At 32.0% G+C, this 7,015-nt stretch overlaps 1 protein-coding gene and 1 long non-coding RNA gene across 2 annotated transcripts in view; both read right to left on the reverse strand.

Annotated features, from left to right (window-relative positions):
- LOC148680292 (uncharacterized) overlaps nucleotides 1–1,486 on the reverse strand; it is a 790,608-nt gene extending 789,122 nt beyond the window's left edge. Inside the window, exon 1 of the long non-coding RNA XR_015942918.1 lies at nucleotides 935–1,486. This is a non-coding gene — a long non-coding RNA (uncharacterized LOC148680292). The remainder of the gene's footprint in view (nucleotides 1–934) is intronic.
- LOC141381693 (uncharacterized) overlaps nucleotides 1–7,015 on the reverse strand; it is an 835,171-nt gene that overhangs the window by 419,380 nt on the left and 408,776 nt on the right. The window lies entirely within an intron of this gene.

Below are 7,015 nucleotides of genomic sequence, written 5' to 3' on the forward strand. Positions count from 1 at the left end.
TCTAAATAAATGTATTTGTTTGGAACAGAAACAAACTTAAACAGGTTTGTAACCATTTAAGGATGAGTAAATGAAGGCAGAATTTAAGATTTTGGTAAAAAAAAAAAAAGCCAAATATAAAACAAGCATCTTATTAAACGTATGGAACAGGCAATAAATATGCTGATGATTCAGTCTTTATGAGCCTCTTTTATGGCAGAAAAGAGAAACATGGCCATTCTTGGATTTTTTTCATAAAGTGATGTAATGATTCTAAACGTGTTGAATAAAAAAACATAAAGAAATGTGTATAGACTTGAGAAAAAAATAAAATATAATATAATATAATATAATATAATATAATATAATATATTGCACCTACATTCATTAATGGAGAGCATACAGAAAAGTTTTTTGACCTGGTTTTAGAGATAGGACTCGTGGGTTAAGTGTATTAACACTCAAGCTAAGCAGAGACATTGTTTTTTGATGTCCTTTTGAATCAGCAATAAAATGCTTAAGATATTTTACTCTGCTTTTATTAAAAGTATATTGACTTGTTTGCAGTATTTGCTGGTATGGCAATGCTACTGAGAGTCAAGAAAAGTGTTTAAGGAAAATAGTCACCACTTCTAGTAAACTGGAATACATTTACAAAGATGGAGTGGTCATAAAGGCAATCAGTATTGTGGCTGATTCAATGCACCCATTTAGTTCCTCATTTGACTATTTGCCATCTGAGCAGAGATACTGTCTCCCTGTGGTGTCAAAAACAGGGCAATAAGACTAGTCAGCTGGACTGCTTATTGTGTTTTATTCTATTTATTTATTTTATATACTGTTGAATGTGAACATGTTGTCTTTGGCATGTTGTTTGGTGTGATGCCTGCTAAATAATTCTGCAAATCAATAACAACTAAACAAATATACAAACTAGACAAATAACCCTACCTACCTACACTGTAAAAAATTGCTGTTAAAAAACGGTCAGATTCTACGGTAAAATAATGTTTTTTCACTAAAACAGTAATATTCTGTTAAAAACAGTGCTTTCTGGGTAACATTTTTGTTTTCGAGAAAGTAACCAACTGCAGAAAACTGTGAGCTAACAGAGTTCAGATTCGATGTTTTGAAGTCTGTGTTTGAAATCACACTTTGTGTCCTTGTTCACTATTTCATACACTAGTTAACTAATATAGTTCACCTGACAGAGTTAATGAACACTAATGAGTGAATTCAGACACTGATGAACACCTGCTGTTAATAATTACAATTACTGAAGAAAATAAACAAGAAACACAAACAGTGACTTGAGTTACAACATAAAATAAAATCAAAATAAAATAAAACAGCTTCAGTCTCAGCAGAGGATCATTAAACAACTCCACAAACAACAGCAGACACACTTATTACTGACTGATTTGACTTCCATACTATTCACATTGAGATCCAACAGAAATTAAGGTGTTTTTTGTGTCACCGTAATGGAGTGAGGGGCTGGTTTAGTTGGGCTCTTCACCCTTGAACTCATTTAAGAAGACTTTTCGACTACTGTAATACAGAGTTTACTAAACGTTTGTACTATAGCAATAAAGTTGGGAAGTCAATAAATAGAGAAATCTATTTGTCTGAAATTAGTTCTGATAAATGTTTTGGTATAAATCTGGAGGAAGGGCCTCATGCAATAGATTTTATGCTTAGTTGCAGGTATTAATTTAATTAATGAGAAGTGGAAACAGAAAAGATACCTCTGTAATTACTTAACAGTTAAGAAATAACATACAAAAACAGTTCAGTTATGACAAATACACACTCAGACCTCATGAATCTGACCTTGTATCTCAACAATGGTAACATCTCAAATGTTTCATGCTGCAATGCATGCTGGGAGTGGCACTGTACAAATATCCCAGCATGCATTGCGGTATAAATAAATGTTGTATAATGGTCTCACAGTTTTCTTTATTTGTGTTTGATTCTGCTTTTGTTTATGTTTAGACTTTCAGTTGCCTGTTTGTGAGTTAAACTGTTAATTTTGTTAGTTGTCACCATTATTGAGGTTCATATGCTGATTATTGATGTCTCTTTGAGTGCGTTTGACACCATAGAGCAGTGTTATTGTCCAAGATATTCTTAAAAACTTCCAGAAATCATTGCCATATATAGACATATAATGTAAAACAATAGATTTAACATTGAATAGCAGCAATAAATTATATTACACTAAATGAGAACAGACTCTGCCATTTAACAGCAAAATGAACATCACCATATCTTATTTAGGTTTTCGGCTGGCTTGCCACAACAAAGGAGCTTTTTAAACAAAGTTCTTAACAATTGCAGCAGCCAAGATATATAAATGTTAAATATGACAGGGCTAAGAGCCCAACTAAAGCAAACTCTGTTCTCCATGATGGTGACATAAAACTTTAACTTTTTCTCAAGAAGAACTTTAGTAGATGTTATACAAAAATACATGTATTAAGTAATAAGTGTAGCTGGTGATGATGTTTGTAGAGTTGTTTAATCATCCGCTGATCATTTAAATGATTTAATCATTTGTTGTTCTTCAGGTTATTTCATTATAAAGCTGTGACTAAAGTTTTGTATGTTCTGTTCTTGTTTTTTTCCTTCAGTATTTCTTCATTTGTTCATTGTTAATCCTCAATTATCATTTAATTAGTCAGTTAATTAATGAATTTACTTCAGCTTTGCTCCATGTTTCTTGAACACTCAGTAGTGTGGACACTTCAATAAAAACTGAAGTATATGCTCTGGGGTTTAAAGGGTTAAAGGTGTGAGAGGTAAAAACACAGTGTAAAAATTTATTTTAACAGTAATATACTGTTAATTTACACTACGGAAATAGACTGTAAAAAAACAGTAGATTGCTGGCAACCACAGCTGCCAGTAGATTACTGTTAAATCAAGGAAAAAACAGTATTTTACTGTAAAACTTGAAGCCGATTACTTCTGTGTGTCACCGTTGTGGAGGAGAGTAGAGCCAGTGTATGAGTTAAAGATGAACAATGAACTGCTGATGTTATTCTGCATGTTTCTCTATTTAAAGATAGCGGCTGTTTAGTGGCTGATGCAGTCAGAATCTCTCTGGTGATTCCAGATTTACATGTATGTGTGCTGTTGTGAAAAATAAGACATTAGAATTAAACCGAACTTTTCTAATTAACTAAAACAAGTTATTATTATAAGTATACTTCTAAGCATATATAGCACATTACTTCATAAACTCATTCAGCAGTTGACCAAGTTGAGGCAGTTGCTTTCAATGAGCAAAATGAGTTCACTTGAGTATTGTGTAAATCAATGTAGTCCATGTATTTTTACAGCAACATACTGTAAAATAACAGTACATTGCTGGCAACTGCAGCTGCCAGTATTTTACTGTTTTTTTAACGGGACAATTTTTAACAGTGTACAATATCTGTTTAAAATTTCCTCTGCTTTTTCAATACTTTTAATATCTTTTACTATTAAAGTGGTATCATCAGCATACTGAAATATTTTGTGTTCTAAGTCTGTTCCTTTTATACATAATCCTCGTATTTGCGTTTCATTATCAATTGCTAATCCCAATGTTTCAGATACAAGTGTGTATAATAGTGCTGACATTGGACATCCTTGTCTTATTGATCTTGTTATTTTAAAATCTTAAGTTAAAAAACCATTTACTTTTATACAGCTTGTTATATCTGCATATAAACATTTTATCCATTGTAAGTATCTTTCTCCAAAACCAAATCTCTCCATTACATCCATCATATATTTGTGTTCCACTCTATCAAAAGCTTTTTCTAAATCGACACTGATTATATATCCTGTTTCTTTTTCCTCTCTCATATACCATATTATATCTCTTATATTGTTTATGACATCAGTTATGTCTCTTTTTAGAACTGCATATGCTTGATTTGTTTTGATTATGTTAGGTACAACTACTTTCAATCTATTAGCTAAAACCTTTGCTAAAATTTTTATAGTGTTCAGCATGCTTAAGGGTCGATAATTTTTTAAGTCTCCTTTGTCTCCATTTCTTTTATAAATCATTTTCACCATTCCTTTCTTCATACTATTAGTTAACTCCCCTTTTTCATAAATATCACTGTATATTTCATTTAAAATAGGAATTAAAACATTTTTAAAAACTTTATAAAACTCAACTGGTAGTCCATCTATTCCTGGACTTTTCCCATTTCTCGACTGATCAATAGCTGTTTCTATTTCTAAATCTGTTATCTCACTCTCACACATTTCCTTGTCTTCTTTATTTAATTTTGCTGTTATTTTTCCTAATAAAAAATGTTCATCATTTATATTTACTCCATTTTCTGTAAATAATTCCTTATAAAATCGTCTAGTTTCATTTAAAATTCCCTCTTTGTCTTCTACAGTTTTCCCATCTTGTGTTTTTATACATTTTATTATAGCTGCTCTCTGTCTTGTTTTTTCTAATTCATAAAAGTATTTTGTACTTCTTTCTCCTTCTACAATGTCTTTAGCTCTGCTTCTAATAATTACTCCTTTACACTTTTCTTCTTCAATTTTCTTCAGCTTTTCCTGTAATTCAATTATTTTGTCAACATTTATCCCATTTACTTTACTCATTTCTTCATTCCATTCTTTTCTAATTTTATTTTCCTTGAATTTTTTTGCCTTTTGTATTTTTTCTGATATATTTATTGAGTATTCTTTTATTCTATTTTTAAGATTATCCCACCATAAACCTGTTTCTGTTTCAAACATTTCATCATTCACACTATTAATTATTATATTTTCTATATCCATTTTATAACTTTCTATTTTTAACAGCTCAGTGTTGAGTATCCACACTCCTGGTCCTTTTTCAATCTCATTAAAATTCATTGTTATCCATAAAAAATCATGATCACTTTCACTATAGGTTTTATATAAAATTGTGTTAACATATTGTACTTCTTTTTTCTTACATAAAAACAAGTCAATTCTACTTTGCTTTAAAATCCTATTTGCAATTTCTCTTCTTGAATACTCTCTTTTCATACCATTCCGCTCTCTCCATACGTCTACCAAATCACATTTTCTCATTAAATTTTGTAGTTCATTCCTCCCTCTGTCTGTTCTAAAATTCATTGAGTCATCTATATCTAATCTTTGCATGGCAATATTAAAATCTCCTAAAATAAATATGTTTTCATTCTTTTCTATTAGCTTATCTATTTCCTTATAAAAGTTATATTTGTCCTTTTCCTCATTTGGTGCATGTATGTTGCATACTCTAAAACTTTTCCCACCATACAGAACTTTTACAATTATTTTTCTTCCATTAGTGTCTTTATAGTCTAATTCTACTTTCTCAAAAATCCCTCTTTTTATTAAAATTGCCACTCCTCTATTCTTTTCTATATTTCCATTACTAAATATTTCACCATTCCATAATTTTCTCATTTCATTTTTAATCTCATTTTCCCACTTTGTCTCTTGTAAACATAATATATCACACTTTTTCGTCAAACACGTTAATCTTTCAAACTTTTCACATTTGGACAATCCTCTTACATTCAATGATACCACACATACATTACTCATTAGTATAATTATTGGATAAACCAATAACCACCACTCATTCTGAGTCACTGTCACTTAAACAAATGTTTCTTGCATCTCCTTTTTCAAATTTTTTCCTTTCCATTCTTTCTTTAATCTCTTCTCTTCTTATTTTTTGCCGTTGTAGAACCATTTCAATGTTTAGGCCACTTTTAGATCTTGATTTTAAATCTTTTATCTTTTTTCCTTTTTCTTTTTTTTCCAGTCCATAATTCCCCCTTTCAAAATCCATTGCTCTTACCTCATTTATTGCTCTTATTTCATTGTCCTCAGTCCTTGTTTTCTCCTGTCTCTCTTCGTTGTTCAGTTCTATAGTGTCCTCATCATTTTGTTCCTCAGCAAATTGTCTATTATTTGGTTCTCCTTCTTCCTTGTTTGCTCCTTCTCCCAGTTCCATTTCTTTATCCTCTTGCTCATTTCTGTCCTCTTCTGTATTGTTTTCTTCTCCTGTTTTGTCCTCCTTCCTTTCTGTTGCAGTATTTTCAAGTGACGCTTGTGTTTCCATCCTTTCAACTTCCTCCTCTTTGTTGCAGTTACATCTTGTTGATGCCCTCTCGCAGCCCTGGCACTGCGGAACTTCGCAGTCCCGCACATAATGCCCCTGCTGAAGACATCTCCTGCACGTGAAATTTGGGCAGTCTTTCTTTTCATGCTCTGTACTTGAGCAAAGTCTGCACATTTTCAGTTGATTGTCATGTATCACTCTGAAATACTGCATCCCTTCTTCCGTCATGAAGCCAACATTGTATGGTAAAGATTTAACTTCTTTGGGAAACTTTACCTTCACAAATCGTGTTCCGTCTGCAACCATTGTTCCCGGATGATATTTCCTTCTTATTGGCAGTATAGGAGTTACTCCCCAATTACTCATTTTCTGTTGTATCTCCTCATCCTGTATATAACTGGGCAAGTTCAGGAAAGATACCATTTTTTCTGTTGCACACAGCTTTTTCACTTCACATTCTTCTCCATTAATCATCAGTCCGTTAATCAATATCTTGCATTCTTTTTCACTTTCCATTGTCAGTTCAAATTCATTGTTGTTTTTCCTTCTCAGTCCAATTAATTTGCCAATCCCGACTTTGTCTTCAACTGCTTTGATTATGTTGTTTATAGTTGAGTTTTCAACATCCTTTATCATCATTGTCAGTGTGGCTTCCTTCTTATATTCTCTTTGATATCTTGCTTGCTTCTTTAGTTTGTTCAGCATTTGTTGTTTTTGACTTAAAGCATTCCTTTGTCCTTCAGTATTCTTTTCACTTTCAATACTTGCAATTGATTGTAGATCCCCTTTCTTTTCTTGACCACCTCCTTTCCCTTCTTTTTTCTTTGAGACAGCTGTTGCCCATGTCTCATTGCTGTTTTCTCCGGCATCTTCATTTCGTGTCCTTTCAAGCATGTTTGTAGCATTTCCTTGTTCTCTGTTCCTTTTTCC

The sequence above is a fragment of the Danio rerio genome, chromosome 4, assembly GCF_052040795.2.
Source record: "Danio rerio strain M-AB ecotype USA chromosome 4, GRCz13ab, whole genome shotgun sequence".
Lineage (NCBI taxonomy): Eukaryota > Metazoa > Chordata > Actinopteri > Cypriniformes > Danionidae > Danio > Danio rerio.